Source organism: Orycteropus afer, unplaced genomic scaffold (assembly GCF_000298275.1).
Source record: "Orycteropus afer afer isolate SDZICR_OR568_19922 unplaced genomic scaffold, OryAfe1.0 scaffold00020, whole genome shotgun sequence".
In the NCBI taxonomy this organism is placed as follows: domain Eukaryota; kingdom Metazoa; phylum Chordata; class Mammalia; order Tubulidentata; family Orycteropodidae; genus Orycteropus; species Orycteropus afer.
In genome coordinates this window covers 14934971-14957737 of record NW_006921607.1, presented here as the reverse complement: position 1 = coordinate 14957737, position 22767 = coordinate 14934971, and the positions used below count along the sequence as shown (strand labels likewise).

General features: G+C 46.0%; 1 pseudogene; it reads left to right on the top strand.

Annotated features, from left to right (window-relative positions):
* Window positions 1–21308: 21308 nt before the first annotated feature.
* On the top strand, window positions 21309–22530 carry LOC103191868 (annotated as a pseudogene).
* Window positions 22531–22767: the final 237 nt, after the last annotated feature.

Here is a 22767-nt window from a genome sequence, read left to right as displayed (position 1 = left end):
CAGGGAGGTCAGAGAAGGCCTCTTTGAGGAGCTCACATATCAGCTGAGACTTAAGGAGAAGGTATTACCCCAGGAAGTGGTTGCGGGTGGGCAGAGGAGTTTGGGAGTTGAGGTTGGAGAAGTGGGCCGGGCCAGAGGTGGTTGAGGGCCAAGCAAGGCACGTTCCCACAGAGCTGATGGAGCTTATGCTTCTGGGCAACCCCCCCTTGCATCACAGGGACCTGTACCTACTGGGCGTCTCAGAACATTGCCACACGTTCTAGGCAGGGCGGGAGCCAGGGTGCAATCGGGAATCACTTCAGTGGAAGCGTTTCTGGGAAACAGGCTCAAAATCTCTCAGAAGAAAGGAATCTGAAAGCTGAAAGTCTCCAGCACTTTGTTTGGATTTCTTTCACATTCTCAATAAACATTCACTGGTGTACTCAGTTTTATAGTCCTCGTTTTAGTTTATGTTCTTTTTCTTAAAGAAGGGTTCTGAGAAATGCAAACTGAAGCTACAATGTAATGATAGAGCCCAGTCACAGGATGGCCAAAATGAAACAAAACAAAAAAAACCAAGTGCTGGTGAAGATGCAGAGAAACTAGAACTATCATACACAGCTGAGGGGAGTGTAAATTGGTACAGCCAATTTGGAACACTGTTGGTAGAATATTCTAAAACTGAAGGCGCCCCTATGCCTATAATCCAGCATTCTCCTCCTAGACATATTCCCAACAGAAATGCCTCCATGTCCTCCAAAGACATGTTCAAGGATGTTCATGGAAGCTTTTTTTTTTTTTTTAAATAATATCCCACCCAAATGTTTATCACTAGTAGAATAGATACCAAAAAAAAAACAAACCAAACTCACTGCCATTGAGTCGATTTGACTCATAGCGACCCCTCCTTGGGTTTCTGGTATCTCTATGGAAGTAGATTGACCAAACTTCCTTCCAAAGAGTGGCTGGTGGGTTTGAACTGTCAGCCTTCTGGTTAGCAGTCAAGTGCTTTAGGCACTATACTACCAGAGCTCCAGAATAGATACCTAAGGAGAAATATAGTCATTCAATGCTATCTGCAACAACTTGGTTGAATCTCACCAACACGTTAAAGGAAAGAAACCAGATATCAAAGAGATACTACCCAATGATTTTACTCATGCGAAATCCACAGCCAGGCAAAACTAATCTATGATGTTAGAGGTCAGGATAGTAGTGACTTTTAGGAGGTGGGTGGAAACTGGGAGATGTCTCTGGGTAGTACAAATACTTAATGCACTCAGCTGCTAACTGAAAGGTTGGAGGTTCAAGTACACCCAGACAGAAGTGTCTTGGAAGAAAGGCCTGGCAATCTACTTCTGAAAAACCAGCCATTGAAACCCTATGGTGCAATTCTCTGACCCACATGGGATCACCATGAATTGAAGATGAGTCTATGGCTACTGTTCTTTCAGCAACTGGAAAGGGATGCAGGGGCCCCGGGGGTACTAGTAATGATCTGATTCTTGAGCTGGTGCTGTTCGACATGGACGTATTCCGTTTGGGGAAATTTATTGAGCTTTAGACTTCTGATCTGTGCCTTTTCTATATGCGTGTTATACTTTAATGAATGCCCCCTCATCAAGAGTGTAAGTTTCAAATCCTTCAAAACTATAACCTGAGACCAGGGAAGGGCTTGGAATTATTCTAGCACCACAGTTCCCACTGGAGGTGGGGAGGGGGCAGTTGCCCCGAAGAGAGTTATAAGGCCAGGGTGGAAGTGGGAGACTTGAAGGGCTGTGGGACAGCTGTGGAGTAGCTCAGTGAAGGGGGGAGCACCAGCCCTGCCTAAGCCAAGCACCCTGGCACCACCAGGCCCTGCTCCCCCTGGAAGCCAACTCTCTTTCCTTCACTTGGCCAACCGCCCTCATTCCTTTCCAGGCTTGGCCAGCTCTGCTCATGGAAGCTTTGCAGGGCCATAGGGCTGCCCCCACTCAACTCTTGGCAGCCTCCTAGAGACAATTTGTCTCTCTTCAGCATAACTCTGATTTTTCTTTGCTTTTTCTTGTGTACTGGCCCACCCATTTGTGAATGCCTCCTTGGGGAAAACTGCAAACTTGATGAGGCCATATCTTGTCTCATTTGTGGTCCCTGGTGGCTCCTAGTGGCCTTGGTAAGGACCCTTGGTGGCACAATAAATAGTTAAGTACTTAACTGCTAATCAAAAGACTAGAAGTTCAAACCCACCAGCTGATCTGTGGGAGAAAAGACCTAGCAATCTGCTCCTATAAGGATTACAGCCTAGGAAACCTAGGGGGCAGTTCTAGTCTGCCCTGCAGGGTCATTGTGAGTTGGAATCAACTCGATGGCACACAAGAATAATAAGTGGTCTTGGTGAAGTAGATGGTGCTACCCCATTTTACAGATGAAGAAAGTGAGGCTCAAAGAGGCAAAGTAACTTGAGGCTAAGATCACCCAACAATAAGTTGCAGAGCTGGATTTTAATAATATTAATAATAACAACCACCATTGATTAGTGCTGTGACCCTGTGCTAAGCATTCACTCATTCAGTCCTCACAATGAAACTGCAATCATCCTCACCTCCTTATGAAACACTTTTCATCGAAGTATCACACACATGTGCAGACAAATACATAAATCCTAACAGCTTGATGACTTTTCACAAACTGAACACGTCCATGTGACCAGCACCCAGGTGACTATAAGACCATAAGAATAAATAGAACAAAAGATTCAAGACCAAAAGCACAAGTGATAAGAGATGAGCCTGATCAATTCGTCTTCATCAACACTAAAAGCTTTTGTGTTTCAACGGATGTCATCAAGAAAGTGAAACGACAGCATACAGAATGGGAGAAAATGTCTGAGAAGCATATATCTGAGAAGGGGCTTGCATCAGAATATATAAAGAACCCTTACAACTCAACAACAGGATGAAGAAGCCAATTTAGAAAAGCACAAAGGACCTGAATAGGCGTTTTCCCAAAGAAGAGATACAAATAAATGGCTGATAAGCACATGAAAAGATGCTCAATGCCATGAGCCACTGGGAAACGCAAATCAAAACCACAGTGAGATACTACTTCACACCCACCAGATGGCTGTAATCAAGAAGATAAACAATAATGTGGGTGAGGATGTGGAGAAATTGGAACCCTCATTCAGACACTGCTGCTGGTGAGATGGTGCAGCTGCTGTGGAAAACCGCCCAATAGTTCCTCAGAAGATTACACTCACAGTTACTATTTGACCCATTCCATTCCACTCCTACGTATACACCCAAGAGAACGGAAAGCATATATCTATAGAAAACCGTGTGCACAAACTGACTGCACAGAGTGCACCCACTCATGACAGCTACAAAGGAGAAACAACCTAAATGCCCATCCGCTGAAGAACAGATCAATAAAATGCAGTATATCCATACAATGGAATAGTACTTGATCACAAAGAGGGATGAAGTACTGACACACAGTACAACATAGATGAGCCCTGAAAACATGCAAAGTGAAAGGAGCCAGTCACCAAAAATTATACATCGTAGGATTCCATTTACATTGAAATATCCAAAATCGGCAAATCCATAGAGACAGAAAGTAGATTAGTAGTGGTCTATGGCTGTGAGGGGAGCTCTGGTGGTGTCATGCCTAAGGCACCTGACTGCTAATCAGAAGACTGGCGGTTCCAACCCACCAGCCACTCCTCAGAAGGAAGACTGGGCAACCTATTTCCTTAGTGATAACTGCATTGGAAAGGAGCTCTGGTAGCGTAGTGCCTAAGGCACTTAACTGATAATCAGAAGGCTGGTGGTTCAAACCCACCAGCCACTCCTCCAAAAGAAGATGGGGCAATCTACTTCCATAGTGATATTGCCTCAGAAACCCAAGGAGGGGGTCGCTATGAGTCGAGTCCGACTTGATGGCACATAACAACAGCAGCAACTGCATTGGAAACCTAAGGAGGGGCTGCTATGAGTTAAATCGACTTGTGGGCAGTGAGTTTGGGTTTTTGCTTTTTTTTTTGTTTTGTTTTGTTTTGTTTTTATGGCTGTGAGAGAAGAATGGGGAGTGAATGCATGGGCACAAGATTTCTTTTGGGGGTGATGAAAATGTTCTAAACTCAGATGACCATGATGGCCCCACAACTCCATGTTTTGTTTTTATGGCTGTGAGAGAAGAATGGGGAGTGAATGCATGGGCACAAGGTTTCTTTTGGGGGTGATGAAAATGTTCTAAACTCAGATGACCATGATGGCCCCACAACTCCAAATATACATAAACCCAGAGTTGCACACTTGAAAAAGGTGAAATCTGGACTATGTAAATCATCTCAATAAAGCTGTTTTTTAAAAATACTGGGAGACCATGCCTTCATTCACTTCTCTCTCTCTCATTTATTTTCCCCAACTATAATTTTCCTTCATTCACTTCTACTGAGCATTGGCTTTTATGATTACTGACTAAAAAAATTTGATTTTATTTTTATTTATTTTAAGCCAATCAGACATAAACCTCCTCTCCTCAGGCGACTACTATCCTAACTTTTTTTTTTACCACCACAGATTATTACATTTAACGGAAGTTTCAAAACTTCAGTTCAATGGAACCATACATCTCAGGGACTTAAAATAACACAAGTTTATCTCTTCCTCTGGCCCCTGGGTGGCGCAAACGGCTGAGACCTGGGCTGCTAACACAAAGGCTGGTGGGCACCTCGAAAGAAAGGCCTGGTGACCTGTTTCCTGAAGTCACAGCCATGAGACCCTGCAGAGCACAGTCCCTTGTGATGGCAGTTCTTACAACTTCTGCTTGTAATCGACATACAGCACTTCCGCTCACGTTGCCTTGGTCTTTGACATGAGGTCCAGCCTTCCCTCAATGGAGAAAGAGCAGTCCTCCTACCAGAGCTAAATAGAGAGAGGAGGCAAACATGTCCAGCCAATGGCCTCCATGTTGCCAAAGCCACTGCTCACTTCTCGTCTTGATTTTGCTAAATTAAGCAGCAGCATCTGGCATAGCTAATCATACTCTCTTGCTGTATTTTCCACACTTCGCAGCCAGGACCCATGTCTCCTGGTTCTCCTCTGACCTCACTGGTTGCTTCTCTGTCCCCTTTACTGGCTCTTCCTCTTCTTCTTCTTCATGACCTTGAAGTAATGCAGCATTTGAGGGCTTGGTACCCAGACCTCCTCTCTACCTACATGCACATGCTTGGTGATCCCATCTAGTTTTCTGGCTTTGAATACCATTCCTGTACCGATGGTCTTTCTCAGACTTCTCCACTAAACACCAGATTCATGTCAACGGCCTACTCATAGCTCTACTGGGAAGTCCCTGGGGATCTCACGCTTAACTTGGACAAAAAAAAGAATCCTTGCTTTTCCTTCCTAATCTGTTCCTTCCTAGATCTACTGAATCTTAGTAAATTGCCCCACCACTCATTTAGCCATCAAGACAGAAGTCTACAAATCATACTTGATTGCCTTTCCTTTACCCTCATGTCCAATCCATCAAGTCCTGTTGATTTTACCTCCTAAGCATATCCTGAATCTATGAACTTCTCACCACACCACAGTGAACACCTTGGTCCAAGCCACCAGCATTTCCCACCTGTGCAAATGCAGCAGCCTCCCCATTGGTCTCCTTACTGTTCCTCTGCCACCTACAATCCACTCCCCTCTCAGCAGTCAGAGAGTCTTTTGAAAACGTAAACCCAGTGCCTTTGTCTAAATCATTCAGTGCGTCTTCATAGTCCTTGCCATGACCTGTTCCATGCCTAGTCCTCTGTCTCTCTCCTCATTGCCTCCTATACTTCAGTTAAAGCTGGATTTTTTTTTTTTTTTTTTTTGGTTTCTCAAATAATCCAAACTCTCTCCCTCTTTAGGATCTTTGCACAAGCTTAGAAGGATACTGGTGTTCCAGTCACTCCAAAAGTTAGTGACTTAAACAACAATTTATTGTAGTTCTGTGGTTAACTAGGTATCCAGATGGTGCAAGTGGTTTACACTCAACTACTAAAGGTTGGTGGTTGAACCCATCCAAGCAGTACCACAGAAGAAAGTCCTAGAAATCTGCTTCCATAAAGATTACAGCCAAGGAAACCCTATGGAGCAGTTCTGCTGTGTCACACATGGTGTCACCATGAGTAGGCATCAGCTTGACAGCAGTGGGCTTTGGTGGGTTGACTAGGCTCAGTTGAGTGGTCCTCTTGGGTTCTCTCCTGAAATTGCAGTCAGATGGGAGCTAGGGCTGCAGTCATCTGAAGGGGATCTAGATGTTCAAAAGGGCTCACTCAATGCTGATTATTGACTGGAAGCCCAGCTGGGCTGTTGACCTGAAGACCCACACATGGCCTCTCCATATGGTTTGGTCTTCTCACAGCATGGCTTCCAAAAGGGAGTGGGCTGAGAGCCAGAGTTTCAAAGGACCAGAAGCAGAAACTTCCAGGACAATTAAAGGCCACATCTGGAATGACACTGTCTCGTTTGCACCATATTCCATTGCCTTTCCTTCACTGGGTGAGAGAAACCACTGGTGGGCTCAAGCCATCAACCTTCAGGTTAGTAGTTGAGTGGAAACTATTTGCACCACCTAGGCACCTAGTTGGGCGCTCTGGTGGTGTAATGCCTAAGGCATTTGACTGCTAACCAGAAGGCTGGTGGTTCAAACCCACCAGCCACTCCTTGGAAGACTGGGCAATCTACTTCCATAGAGATACCACCTCAGAAACCCAAGAAGAGGTCGCAATGAGTCTGGATTGACTCAACAGCAGTGAGTCTGGGTTTTTTGGTTAGGGACATAGTCAACCCACAGGGTTACAGTAAATTATTCTTTTAAGTCATTAACTTTTGGAGTAGTTTGTTAGGCAGCAATAAACAACTGGAACACTATTAGTCAAAACGGTCACAGGTCCTTCCCAGAATCAAGTGGTGCAGAAATAGACTCCATATCTTGGTGGGGGAGTGGCAAGTCACATTGCGAAAGAGCTAGTGGGGTGGAAGATACTATTGCAGCTATGTTTGGGCCATACAATCTGTCACCGTGATTTCTTGTCAGTCATACCTGCACTTAAATGGCTCAGAGAGGCCTTTCTTGTCCACTCTATTAAAGGTCATCACTCTATGTCACATCACTTGTTTTAATTTTGTCGAAGCATTTACCATCTCCTGACATTACATGATAGAGTCATATAACACCTGTCTTCTCCAGTCAAATCTAAGCTCCCTGAGAGCAGGGACTTGGTCTCATTCACCGCTATGTCCTTCCCTCTTCAAGAGAGGCCTGACACAGGTAGGTGCTTAAATATCTATTGCATTACTGAATGAAGCTGCTTGGGGAAGACTTGCACTGGGGGCTGAGCAGCTCTTCTCAGCATTCAGAGATGAGCTATTCCCCAGTGAATGAGTTCCCTGTTATTGTCCAAGGAGGGACAGGATGGGCTGCCCTTACGAGTGCTGGAGAAATGTCTGCCCAGAGTATGAGGCTGGTCCTTCTCCAGGCTGGGCCTCAAATCTTCTCCCAGTCAGCCCTGGGACAGGATCATCTTTCTTTTGGCTTCTCTCAAAGGCAACTTAATCCCTCTGGTAATAAGGGGGAATGAGCTAGGATTTATGGCTCTGAGAAATGTTTGCAACAATCCCTAATCTTATCTCTCTCCATTCCCCTCTCCTAGCTCTGCTTTCAGAAGAAACCCACAAGGTTGTTTCTCCTTCTCTTCCCTAGCCCCTGCCCCACCAGCCTTACCAGCCTACTTCACATTCTCTGGGGGAACACACAGCTCCCCAGAGTGTGGTGGGCAGGGGGATGCTGGGCTGGGGCTTCTCCACAAGCAGAAAAGTGAGGGTGCTCACCCCTCTGTAAAAAGCCTTCGAAGGCTCCCCATTGCCTAGAAACACAAAAACCAAACTCACTGTTGTCGAGTCAATTCCGACTCATAGTGACCCCTCCTTGGGTTTCTGAGGTGGTGTCTCTACAGATAATAGATTGCCCTATCTTCCTTCCAAGGAGTGGCTGGTGGGTTTGAACCGCCAGCCTTCTGGTTAGCAGTCAAATACCTTAGGCACTACACCACCAGAGCTCTCATTACCTAAAGTCATGTCCTTTTCAACATCACAGACCCTCTTTACAAAGATAAATCCTTCCTTGAAAACAGCTAACAAGAGCAACATATATTGAGTGCTTACTATGAGCCTAGGAGGAGCTCTAGTGGCATAATGCTAAGGCATTTGACTGCTAACCAGAAGGCTGGCGGTTCAAACCCACCGGCCACTCCTCAGAAGGAAGATTGGGCAATTTACTTCCATAGTGAAACCGCCTCAGAAACCCAAGGAGGGGTCACTATGACTTGGAGTTGACTCAACGGCAGTGAGTTTGGCTTTGGTTTTGGTGCTATGAGCCTAGTATTTATATGTTGGATTTCACTGAATCCCCGCATATTCTCATGAGGTGCAGACTATTATCAGCTCCAGTCTGCAGATGTGGAAAGTGAGAATCTGCAAGATTAAGTGGCTTAAACCAAAAGAAAAGAGGAAGAAACGAACCCTTGCGTCAAGTCGATTCTGACTCATGGTGATCCCACATGATACAGAGTAGAACCGTGCTCCACAGGGTTTCCAAGGCTGCCGTGACCTTTCTGAAGCAGGCCGCCAGGTCTTTCTTCCGAGGTGCCTCTGGGTGGGTTTGAACCATCAACCTTCTGGTTACTCGCCAAGTGCTTCACCATGAGCACCACCCAGGCTTAAACCCACTTAAGCCCATGTGACACTGTAAGGAGGGACTTGGGGAGTGGAACATTCTCAGTTCAGTCCACACATTCTGAAGCACCACGCTACTTGGTTTTGTTTGGTGATTCTGTTTCTCAAATGAAATTTTACATGGTCCCTTAATGGCACAACACAGACAGTGGAGCTGTTCTTGCTGGAGCAGGCATAGGGGCCGAAGTCCGGTCTCCTCAACTCCCTACCTTATTCCCTAAAGCAGTTCCCCCAAATCACTAAGGCACCAAATCCCTGAGCCTCACAGTAGGAAGGCCAAGGAGGCAAGACCGGATGAACACACAGTCATAGTCCTGCAGCTGCGTGACCCTGGACCTGAATTTCCTCATCTGCAAGATGGGCCTAGGAGCTCTGGTAGCATAGTGGCTAAGACACTTGCCTGCTAACCAGATGGCTGGCGGTTCAAACCCACCAGCCACTCCTCGGAAGGAAGGTTGGGCAATCCTACTTCCGTAGTGATACTGCCTCGGAAACCCAAGGAGGGGTCGCTATGAGTCGGGGCCGACTCGACGGCACATAACAACAACAACATAACAACTTTCGCAAGGAGCTCTGGTAGCATAGTGGCTAAAGCACTTGACTGCTAACCAGAAGGCTGGCGGTTCAAACCCACCAGCCACTCCTCGGAAGGAAGGTTGGGCAATCCTACTTCCGTAGTGATACTGCCTCGGAAACCCAAGGAGGGGTTGCTATGAGTCGGGGCCGAGTCGACGGCACATAACAACAACAACAACTTTCGCAAGGTTATTGTGAGGATGAAACAAGATGGGGAATGTAAGTGCGTGGCACCCAGGCATTGCTCCAGACACACTGGACGGGGTTCCTAGCAGTCTCTAGCGTTTGCAGTAGCCCTTCAGTACCTCCCTCTGGACTCTGAACCTAGCAGATCAAGGACTGTGAGCTCCAGCAGAGGCTGCAACTCAGGAGCTGGGGCAGTCCTGACCCTTGCCGGGGACATGGGCTGGCCAGCCTCCCAGCTCCCCTCACAGCTGGGGCATCCTGGGCAGGTGCAAGGAGCCAAGGCCACTAATAAATCTGTCAGTTTCCAGGATGCCCCCGCCCCCTTCAGAGGGCCCTGCACTGACAGGCACCACAGGAGGGCTGGGGCCCAGCTGGCAGCAGACCCAAACGTTGGCAGAGTCTGTAATAAACTGTGCCTCAAGCTGGAGGCATTAACCTGCTGCCCCCACCCCCACCCCACTAGGCCTGGGCTCTGAGGTTAACCCTTCCCTACCCAGCTCCAGGGAAGTAGAAATGAGCACAGCTTGTGTGTGTGTGTGAGTGTGCTGTATTGATTATTGCTGCATAACAAATTACCCCCAAACTCAGCAGCTGGAAACAACAAATCATTATAATCTCTCCATTTCTGTGGGTCAGGGGGCACCCCAAGCTTAGCTGGCTGGTTCTGATTCAGTGTTTTCCATGAGGCTGTAATCAAGGTATCAGCTATGGCCACTATCATCTCAAGCCTGAACTCGGGTTGGAACTGATCCCAAACTCACTCAGGTGTAGTCAGGCCCCAGAAGATCTGCTTCTGGGTTCATTGTATTGGCCTCGCCACAAGGCTGCCTCATGACACGGCAGAGGCTCCACAACATGGACAACTTGAGAGAGAGCAAGAGAAATCACCCAACGTGGAAACCACAGTCTCTTCATCACCAAACTCTGACATTTTCTACAAGTCAACAAAGCCAGGCTACCCACAAGAGCAGCAGATTACAGGAGGGTGGGAAGACCAGGAAAAGGGGATCACTGAGGACCATCTTAAAGAGTTCTGGTGGTGTAATACCTTCGGCATTTGACTGCTAAACAGAATGTTGGCAGTTCAAACCCACCAGCCACTCAGTGGAAGGAAGACTGGGCAATCTACTTCCATAAAGATTTACCGCTTTGGAAACCCAAAAGGGGTCACTATGAGTCAGAATAGACTCGATGGCAGTGAGTTTGGTTTTTTGGCTTTGGGGGCCATCTTAGAGGCCCACTACAGGGCCCTGCTGGGACCAACAACCAAGAACACATATAGTCCTGAGCTCAACTCACCTTCAGGTGCACCAGGAAGCCAGGGTTGGCCTTCATACCCCCATCCACAGCTGGCTTGTTTCATCCATCCCTAAGCCCTGTTGATTCCAAATCGTAAAAGCTCTCAACTGTGACCACTCCCGCCTTCTTGACAGCCAGCAGCCTGGCCAGACCCCCATCAGGTCTCACCAGGATGGACTCACCAGCCTCCTCACTGGTCTCCTGCTTCTCTTTTACTTCCCTCAACTCTCTCACTCCCACCCGCCCATTCCCACCACTGCCTATCTCTTCCCAACAGTATTCAGAGAAGTCTTTTCAAAACACAAATAGGATCCTATCCTTCCTGCTTAAAATCCTTCAGAGGTTTCTCCTTGTCCTCATTATGGAAACCCAAGTCTTCTCCTTGGATCACAAGGTTCCACAGGGTCTGGCTCATGCTGAACCTGGCAGCCCCACCTCATACCAGCTCCTCTCACTCTTTGCATATCAACAGTGCTGGTCTCCTTTCAGCCCCTCAAACATGCTGTTCCTCTTCCAGGAATGCCTTTCTTGTCCTCTTCACTTGGTTAAACCCCAATCACCCTTTGTGGGGGCAGTGCCAGTTCAGTGGTAGAATTCTCACCTTCCATGAAAGAGACCAGAGTTCAATTCCCAGCCAATGGACCCCATGAGCAGCCACCACTGTCAGTTTGTGTGGGCTTTCATGTTGCCATGATGCTGAACAGGTTCTAGTGGAGCTTCTAGACAAGATCCACTGGGAAGCATGACCTGATGATCTCTTCTAACAATCAGCCAAGGAAGATCCTTCCTTGGGAGCACAATGGTCTGCTCTGTAACCATGGTGCAGGATGGGGCAGCATGAGGCTTCATGAGTTAGGGACCAACCCAATGGCAGGAGACGACAACAACAATCACCCTTCATATCTCAGCTTAGGAGTCACTTCCTCAACTGGACCAATAAGCAACATCATGATAAGTGGAGAAAAGATTGAAGTTGTCAGGGATTTCATTTCACTTAGATCCACATTCAATGCCCATGGAAGCAGCAGTCAAGAAATCTGATGATGTATTGCACTGGGCAGATCTGCTGCAAAGATCTCTTTAAAGTGTTAGCAAAGATATCTCCTTGACAACTAAGGTGTGTCTGACCCAAGCCCTGGTATCTTCAATCGCCTCATATGATGGACAATGAATAAGGAAGATGGAAGAAGAATTGATGTCTTTGAATTGTGGTGTTGGCGACGATTATTGAAAATAACATGGACTGCTAGAATAACAAACAAATCTGTCTTGGTAGAAGTACAGCTGGAATGCTCCTTAGAAGTAAGAATGGCCAGACTTCATCTCACATACTTTGGTCATGTTGTCAGGAGGGATCAGTCCCTGGGGAAGGATATCATGTTTGGTAAAGTAGAGGGTCAACGGAGAAGGGGAAGGCCGTCAGAGATATGGACTGACACAGTGGCTGCAACAATAAGCTCAAGCAGCGCAAAGGTTTTGAAGACTGTACAGGAGTGTGCAGGGTTTCGTGGTGCTGTACGTTGGGTTGCTGTGAGTCAGAACTGACTCGAGGCACCTGACAATAGCAACCACAGGCCAGGGATCAAATGTGGGGGGTTCTGGGAGTTCCTGAGTATATGTTTTCCAATTAGGCATTAGGAAATCACTGCAGGATAGGTTCTGGGACCCACTGGTAAACAGATGTGAGCTAAGATTCCATCAACAACTTGACCTCCATACGTCCCCACTGTGACTGGTGGGCCACAGTCATGTTTTGGGTCTCCTGGAATTAGTGTCAATTCAGAGCCAGTGTCTAGTAATCCCTGAAAAGTCTGATTATTTCGTTTTCCCCATTGCACACTCACTCTTGTAAAAGGCTGTAGATCCCTTTGAGTAAGGAGGGGAGAAAGATTAACAGTACTCTTCGAGTATATAAGGGTTCTCTTCACAAGTTTTCTCCTCATCGTTGTGGTAAAAAGTGTGTCCTCTGGGAACTCCACCTGCGGACCTATGATTCTAATCTGATAAAGCCACTCTAACATGTCAATTTCCCTAAGCCTTTGTACACCTTCTTCTACAGTATACCAGAGCAGGTTTGGTATTTCAATTTGACTTAGTATAGGCCACTGCATAATCCATTCTTCAACAAAACAACCAAATAAGCTATTAGATCCCTTCCTAACCTCTCTAGCTGAAACACTGAATGAAGACTCTGTGCTTAGTGTGCCCAAATCAATAAACTTAAAGTCACTTCCTCAGAGAACCCTCCCCGACCACACCTGACTAAGTTCAAGTCTCCTGCTGTGGACTCATTCCTCCTGCTCATGACACATTTCCTGGCACACTGCTCCTGGGTGTGGTTATCTGGTCACTGTCTGAGTCCCCCCAGATTGTAAGCGCTATGCAGGCAGGGGCTATGTCTAGTGTTCATAGACTGCACCCTAATGCCTTTTGCCAGTAGGAGCTTAAGAAACATCTGTTGAATAAAAAAAAAAGAAAAAAAATTAAAGTCCACAACTTTGAAAACACAAATTCCTTATAATCATGGCATTCCGGGGCTCAAAGGGGCCTTGGAAACCCACTGGCCACCTCATTATTTTTGGAAAAGGAAACCAAGTCCCAGAATCAGGGAAGCTCTTCCCTTGGCTGCAGAGTCAGATGGAGATGTGAAGCCAGGCCTCTGGTGACCCCTTCACTCCTCTCTTGCCATTTTCCATCTGCCACAAGCCCCACCTGTCTTCTATCACCACCTCGACTTCACCACTGGCACTTGTCAGATGCTGACAGACTGCCTCAATCAGCCCTGAGACTTTGGCACAAAGACTGGAAGCTGCTAGCAAAGCCTCCTTCCTGGTAAATTCTTTACTTCGTTTTGGGACAACCCAAAGTTGGACAAGGAGCCCAACTAGCTGGTGCAAGTGGTTAATGCACTTGGTGCTAACTGAACGGTTGGAGGTTCGAGTCCACCCAGAGGTGGGTCAGAAGAAAGGCCTAGCCATCTGCTTCCAAAACATCAGCCGTTTTAACCTCTAAGGAGCCCACTCCTACCCTGACACACAAGAGATCACCATGAGTCAGAACTGACTTGGAGACAACTATTTGTTTTGTTTTAAGATAAGCAACCAGTTTTGAAAGTAGCCCTTTCACCCAAAATCAAGAGACCCCTGATTTAGAAAACTCTCCATTTTGGATTACTCCCAGCTGGTGCCCTGGATTGTTTGAGCTGGAAGAGGGCTGAGATAGCCTAGGCCAATCCTGAGGCCTAGTGGTACGGTGGTTAAACACTCAACTGGCAACCAGCACTTCAAACCCACCAGCCGGCTGCTCAGGGGGAGAAAGATGAAGCAGTCTGCTTTCCATAAAGATGTACAGCCATGGAAAGCCTATGGGGACAATTCTATTTATCCTCTAGGATCGCTATGAGTTGGAATTGACTCAACAGCAATGAATTATTTTATTCATTTTTTTGAAGTGGCGGTTTACAGAACGGGAAACTGAGGCCGGCGAGGGGCAGAGACTTTCCCAAGCCCCGATGGGCAATCCGTGGCAAGGTGGGACTAGCTCTTCTGTCTCTATCACAGTAGCCAGAATGGATTAACTTGAAGGTACCCACTGGCTCTCATCCTGGGCTAACCATTTTGTCTTAGAACAAGCAATTCCTACTCAGACTGTGGTCAGCTACACAGACTCCTGTCACTGATCCTCAAAGGAGAATTAAGTCTCTCTGGTAGCATAGTGCCTAAGGCACTTGACTGCTAATCAGAAGGCTGGCGGTTCAAACCCACCAGCCACTCCTCGGAAGGAAGATGGGGCAATCTACTTCCATAGTGATACTGCCTCAGAAACCCAAGGAGGGGTTGCTATGAGTCGGGTCCGACTCGACGGCACATAACAACAACAACAAAGAAAAGCAGCAAACTGGTATTTCTAGAAGGATTCAAACTGGTTGTCGATATTTAAAAATTGAGAGATTTTTACATACAAATCCAGGTTTCCAGCTTCTCCTAGAAAACTCAGACAGTCTGCGACACTGGCACTGCATTCCAGCACGTTGACAGCTGGCTGACCTGAGTAGTAACTGTCTGTTTAAACAGACTTTCCAGGCCAGAGCTGACCAAATTCCCTCCTTTCTACTTCCTATCCAGTCTGTGTAGGCTTTTGAGTTTGCAGTCCCTATGGACTGGATTTGAGAACCCCCCTGGAACGCACTCTCCATATAAGAGGTCTCATTGCCACATTTGAAGCCTCCAGGGGCCAGAAGTCCTGCTGGTCAAGAGGTGGGGGTGGGGAGGGGATGCTGTGGTTTGAACCATGGCAAATCTGAATTCGTGTATAACAGATCATGCTGTTTGTAATTCTAGAGCCTAATAAATTTTAATTGCCTCATAAACCTGGTCTCCGTGTTTGCTTTGGCTGAGACAGATAAGAAAGTGATTATTGGAAAAGATTTCACAGAATTCTGGGCCATCAAAGTGACATCCAAATGCTTCCACAGCCAGGGCAGCCAAGGCCACACCTGGATGGCCCTTTTGAAGTTCCAAAGGCAACCACAGAAGGTATCTAGAGGCTCTGGAGGTCCGTCTTTGGGTTGTGGAGATAGAACAGCTCTCGGACAAATGGCCTTTCCATGATAGACCAGGCTGGGTTGACGCTTGACCTTGCCACGAGCTGTCATCATCACAATGTTTCATAACCCATGGAGGAGCTTATAGGAATGTCAGTCAACTGAGCACTTTATCCAAAGTGTGGGCAGGCACTCTTTATAAAGTCCTTGGCAAGCTTCAGACATTGGAACTTTAAGATAGTAATGACTTTGTGCCTGCCATGCTTATCAGTAGTTGAATCTCAAAGCCAACAGACATATGAGAATCCAGAACAATTGGATCTTGGAGGGACCTCATTTGGGAAGCCCCTTACACTACTCTAGACAAGAAGGGCCAGCCAGCCCTTGAGGTGGCAACTTGTCTTCCTGATAATGGGCCAGAAGTTCTCCCCACTGCAACTTCCATCTTCTGCCCCCAGTTTTATCAAGATGAGGACTGTTTTCATAACCCATCTTTATCTACAGCTATGGACACCACCAAACTTGCCCTCCCTCCTTCCACAAGCTAAACTCTTCCAGATCACCCACCCGTTCTTTAGAAGACTTGATTTTGAGGCCTGGCCACCCTCAGTTGGCCGGCGTCTTCAGCGTCTTCTCAGAATAGCTGTGGGCTTTAGCAGAGGACACAATTCTCACTCCAGGACCTCAAATGGAGGAAGGCCAAGTCCAGCTGGGCCATGTCTCAGGCTCACATCTCCCACAAAGTTTGTGCACAGATTGTTCTGTATCACCAAGCAGCTTTTATTTATTTAACACTCACATAGTCCAGCTTACTTTAGAAATATTAACTCATTAAATGCCCATAGTGTTAGGTGTCCTCAACTCAGTTGCGACTCCCAGTGACCCCAAGCACAAAAGAATGAAACCATGCCCGGTCCTGTGCCACCCTCACAGTCCTTGCCGTGTGTGAGCCATTGTTGCAGCTGTGTCAGTCCATCTCATTGAGAAACTTCCTCTCTTTCACTGACCCTCTACTTTACCAAGTGTGATGTCCTTCTCCAGAAACTGGTCCTTCCTAATGACATGTCCAAAGTAAAAGGGCAAATCACTATAACTCTATTATACTACTAAATTCTATCATTAACTTCCCCATTGTTCACATGTTGAAACTAAGGCACAGGGAAATGAAGTAACTTGACCAAAGTCCCCGTTAACTGATGAGCCCAGGACTCGCAGCTAGATGTCTGAGTTAGCAGCTGATGCTCAGAACCTTCTCAGCACTGCTTCTCTGTGCAGTTGTTAATGCTAAGCTCAGGAATGAGGGCCTCCAGGAAGACCGGGACACACTCAAGTCTTCCTGGCAAGTCAGCCCCAGGCTAAGATGTGAAGTGAGCTAGCTGTCCACAGTCACACGGCTCGGCAGTGATGCAGCTGAGACTGCAGCTGGGTTCCAAAGTCAGTGCTCAGTGCCCTAGCCAAGAGCACGCTGGGTGCACAAATCTAATTCAGCCGAAGTGGAAACAAGTCTTCCAGGGTAGCAATGTCGCAGAGAACCTATCTAGGGAAGCGAAATGCATTCTAGCCTGTGAGCCCCTGTGTTCGGCATCTGACAGCCACAGTGACACAGTGGGACCATAGGCCAGGGAGAGGAGAGAACTCCCCAGTCTAGGCACTCAGTATTTTGAATGTGCACAGGTTAGGAAATAGAGGCCTTCTTTATTCATAGTAAAATAGTTGAGAATTCATAATGGGCCCTGCTGGGCTGAAGTTCACATTACACCGAGCCAGAGGTCAGCAAACTCTTACAAAGGATGTACCCAAAACCCAACCCAACCCACTGCTATCGAGTCAATTCCAACTCATAATGACCCTACAGGACAGGGTAGAACTTCCCAATAAGGTTTCCAAGGCTATAAAACTTTATGGAAACAGACTGACTCATCTTTCTTCCATGGAGTGGCTGGTGGGTTCAAACCATCAACCTGTTTGTTAGCAGCTGAATGCCTTGACCACTATGCCACCAAAGCTCCTTTGTGAAGCACCAGATCAGAAATATTTGAGGCTTTGTGGATCATACAGTCTATTACAACTATTCAACCCTGCAGCTGCAGGGTGAAAACACTCATAACTAGACAGTTAAAACCAGTTGATTCCGTTATTTTAGTAAGATCATGGAGCTCTGGTAGCATAGTGGCTCAGGCACTTGACTGCTAACCAGAAGGCTGGCGGTTCAAACCCACCAGCCACTCCTCGGAAGGAAGATGGGGCAATCTACTTCCGTAGTGATACTGCCTTGGAAACCCAAGGAGGGGTCACTATGAGTCTGGGCCGACTTGACGGCACATAACAACAACAACAATGTAAACGTAAGATCACTGGGGAGCTGTAGAAATCACCCAGGGATCTTGTTAAAATGTAGATTCTGATTCAGCATGGCTGGGATGGAAATGAATGCAAATTCTCAGCAGGGGGTGGAACCAGAATGAACCGGTTTGAATCCCTGCCTCCATAGGGTTTTCCATGGCTGATATTTCAGTAGATCACCAGGCTTTTCTTCTGCGTTGTCTCTGGATGCCTTTCCATTGGCAGCTGGACTCATGAAATGAACCACCCAGGAAGCTGAAAACTATCACAGATAATGAATCATAGAAAATAGATGGGCACGTCTGTATGCCAGTAAAACTTTATCATTTACAGAAAACTGGCCGAGGGCAGTCTGCTAGTCCTGCATTGGTCTATGGAGAAGGCACAGCACCAGGGGTGGATTATCCAGTAAACAAGGTAAATACAGGTTTACTTGTGTTTACGTACTAATCTCAAGAGAACGTTTTCACAACCCATGTGAAACTGTTCACTACAGATTACTAAGTAAGCACAGTTGCTGTTGTTATGAGCCGTTGAGTTGGACCTGACTCATAGCGACCCCTCCTTGGGTTTCCGAGGCAGTATCACTACGGAAGTAGATTGCCCAACCTTCCTTCCGAGGAGTAGCTGGTGGTTTGAACCGCCAGCCTTCTGGTTAGCAGTCAAGTGCCTTAGGCACTATGCCACCAGAGCTCCCGTAAGTACAGTAAGCCCATGCTTATGGTCTCAAAGTTGCCTGCAGCTTTCCTGGCAACTCCTGGCTCTCTCTTCTACTAAGAACCCTAGTCCTTAGTTGGGGCCTACATGCTGATGTGGGTAAGGGGAAAGATATACAGAAAGTGTCTGTGACCACCATGATAACATTAGGAAATGGGAGGACACCAAATTGTGCACATAAGAGATAGGCAACAGATGCTAATACCAACCAATGTGTCCACAATACTGCATTACCATTAACGCCAAACACCAGGCTACAGATAAATACATAAACACCTGAGAGGATCATATGGGGGTCAGTGAACAGGAGTATACTCTAGACCAAGGGTAGATTCAGCTGAGGTTAATCTTGCACAGACACCAGTGATACAAAATACCTGCAATCCTTACAGAAACAAAGCAGACAGACACAGAGTAATCCCTCACAGACACTATGGGAGAGAGATCCAATAGATCTACCATCTCAGGACCATAGTACTGGGGGACACCAGACTCAATTGGCACAACAAAATACATAAAAGCCTTGTTCTGCATCCTACATTGGTGAGTAGCGACTAGAGTCTTAAAAGCTTTCAAGCGGCCATCTAAGATGCAGCTAACGGTCTCCTAGCGTCAGAAGCAAAGAAGAACACAAAAAAAAACAAGGGCATTTGGAAGCAATCAGCCCTAGGACATGATGGCCCTGGAGACCAGAAGAACTAGATGGTGCCCAGCTACCAATGCCAACCACTCAGGAAAGGATAAAATCTGTAGATCCTGGATAGAGTGGGAGGGAAAACTTGGAACAAAATCCAAAAACTCAATAATGACCAGAATTACTGGTCAGATAAAATCTGGTGAGACCCCCAATACTATGGTGCTGGAATACATTCTGCACCTGGAATAAAACTCACCCCCAGGGGCAGGCTCTCAGCCCAGTAGTTAACAAGATATACAGACAGACCACTCAACCCAGGATGACACACCCACATACTCTATGGTAATACATCCCTTAGAGCAATACCACGGGGCACCAGAGGGGCAACATTCACACTGAGAAAATACAGGACAAACAGGAGTGCATGACTATGAGGGGCACAGGGGGAGGGTTACTGCGCAGGGAGGGGAGAAGACTGGGTTAAGGATGGACATGGTAAATGGGGAGTGAAACTAAATGTACACGTAACGTTGAATGTAAAACAAATTCTTAAAATAAAAATAAATAAATAAATAAGACCCGTAGCCCCTCTCTGCTGAATCTGCTACCATATCCACCACTTTCACCACCAGATCCAGAAACACCACCATAGCTTTATGCTTACTTTTCTTACTGGGGACTCCATCCCTGTCAGGGGTTAGAAATTTTAAAAGAGTAAGGTGCTGTGGGGTCGGGAGAGAGACCACACCTAGATGCAGAATCTTTGATGTGGTGAAAAAATGTGAACTTGTTCACTTCAGATTAGTCAGTAAGCACAAGGAAGACCATGCTTACCTTGCTTCTCGGGTAATCTGACACTGCACAGTGCCCTGAACAAGCCAGGCTTTCACAGATTGCTGAATCTACTTAGAAGAACTTTTCACACCTGTTTGCCCAAATGGATGGGCAACTCTTTCTTTTTTTTTGGGGGGGGGGAGTTAAAATTTTTATTGACATGTAATTTACACACCATAAAATTCACATATTGAAGTATACAATTTAGTGAGTTTTAGCGTATTTGCAAAGTTGTATAGCCTCTCCACTAACTGCAGAACATTTCATAACCCTAAATGAACCCCCTTGTGGATGGGCAACTCTCAGCTGCTCATTAAATTAAAACAGCAGCTAAAAGAGCATTACTTCTCAGCTATTTTTAGCCTGAATCCTCTTGGCATAAAGCGATCTCTACACAGGTTCCCACTCCTGGCATCCCTGATCTTGTCTGACCTCACCCATCCGGGAAGTGGCTAAAAGCACAACCTCTCACTGAGATGAGGACAAGGAGCACAGCAGGTCAACAGATCCATCCTAGGTCCCAGAGTTGGCTCTCAAATCCAGGTCTTCCAACTTGTGGAAGTGCATGTCCTTTCGACTGCTCAACACTCCTGCCCTGGCAACCTCCTGAGCAATGAAAGGAGTTATCTTGAAACATTGTTTACATTCACTTTACATTAAGTAAATCTAGATAAGTGAGATTTTATTATACTTCATTTCTTTAGACCTCAATTTCCTCTTGTTGCGTTTCTAAGGCGGTAAATCTTTAAGGAAGTAGATTGTCCAGTCTTGCTTCTGCAGAGTGGCTGGTGGGTTTGAACCACCAGCCTTCTAGTTAGTAGTCAGGTGCCTTGGGCACTGTGCTACCAGAGCTCCTTAAAGAGAGGGTGCTGTTTATCTGTCTCTAGCATTCTCAAATAATCAATACAGTGAGCATTGCCATCTTAATAATATTAAGTCTTCTGATCCCTGAACATGGGATGGCTTTCTGTTTATTTAGATCTTCTTTTTACTTTCCAGAATATAAGTTTTGTACTTATTTTGTTAAATTCATTCTCAATTCCTTTATTCTTTTTGATGCTATTTTAATGGAATTGTTTTTCTTAATTTCATTTTCAGATCATTCATTTATTTGCTAGTGTATAGAAATATAATTTATTTTTACATTTTGATCTTTTATTCTGCAGCCTTACTAGTTTATTCTAATTCTTTTTTTTTAACATCTTTCCCTTCACCCAAGTTAATATGTGTCTACCTTCTAATTAGTGGTTTACACTCCCTTCCTCATCCACCCAATAACCATCAAGAAATACTTCTTTTTTTTTTGTTTTGCAAAACCATTTTCTTGACTTTTTTTTTTTACAATAGTGTCTCATACAATTAGTTCTAATTACTTTTTTTAAAAATAGACTTTTCAGTTTTATACTGAAGCTGAGTTGGAGGAGGTGAGTCTGGTCTGAAAATGGAGGACCATGATCCAAAGGAACCAGAGCAGTTGCAAAAACTGTTTATTGGTGGTCTGAGCTTTCAAACTACAGATGACCGTTTAAGAGAATATTTTGAGAAATGGGGCACATTCACAGATTGGATGGTAATGAGAGACCACCCCCCCAACACACAAAACATTCCAGGGGCTTTGGTTTCATGACTTACCCTTGTGTTGAAGAGGTGGCTGCAGCCATGTTGTCTTGACCGCACAAGGTTGACGGGCCTGGAGTGGAACCAGAGAGGATGCTGTAAAGCCTCGTACCATCAAGCAGTGAAGAAAATGCTTCTTGGTGGCATTAAAGAAGATATGGAAGGATACGATTTGAGAGACTGCTTTGAAACGTATGGCCAGACTGAGACCGTAGAAGTGATGGAAGACAAGTAGTATGGAAAGAAGAGAGGATTTGCTTTTGTAACTTTTGAGGATCATGATACAGTTAATAATTATTGTACAGAAATAGCACACAATTAATGGGCATAATTGTAAAGTGAAAAAGGCCCTTTCTAAATAAGATGCAGGAGTTCTGGTAGCATATGGCTAAAGCACTTGACTGCTAACCAGAAGGCTGGAGGTTCAAACCCACCAGCCACTCCTAGGAAGGAAGGTTGGGCAATCCTACTTCCGTAGTGATATTGCCTCAGAAACCCAAGGAGGGGTCACTATGAGTCGGGGCCGACTCGACGGCACATAACATAACATAACAAATAAGAGATGCAGTTCCTCCACAACTTTATGGGGTTGTGGAGGAAACTTTGGAAGTGGTAGAGGGAACTGTGGCCATGGTGGTAACTTTGGTGGAAAGGGAGGCTATTATGGTGGAGGTGGTTCGGATGCAATGGATTTGGAGGTGATGGTGGCAACAACTATGGGAGTGGTCCTGGTTATAGTAGGAGAGGGGGCTATGGTGGGAGTGGACCAGGTATGGAAGCCAAGGTGGTGGATATGGTGGTGCTGGTGGAGGAGGACATGGTAGTTATCATATGGTGAAAGGAATGAAATGAAAGGAAATGTCAGCGGTGATAACTGTGGTGGTGTTGGTAACTGTAATGATTTTGGAAACTGTTATGGACAACAGCAATCAAATTTGGGCCCAGAAAGGGGGGAAACAGTTTTGGTTGGAGAAGCTCAGGCCATTCTTATGTTGATTTATGGATCTGGTGGTGGAAGTGGTGGCTATGGTAGCAGAAGTGTCTAAAAAAGCAGCAGAAAAGGGTTACCGTTCTCAGCAGGGGAGATAGCAAGGAGTTGTCAGGTAAGCTGCAGATGACTTTGAGACAGTTGTCCCAAATTCATTAAAGGAACTGTAAAAATCTGGCACAGAAGGAACAATGACACTCCATAGTCAGAAAAGTGACTACAGCTTAAACCAGAAGCCCTTCTTGTTCAGGACCCTCAAAGCCACAGTTTGCAAAAAAAAAAAAAAATGCAGCTA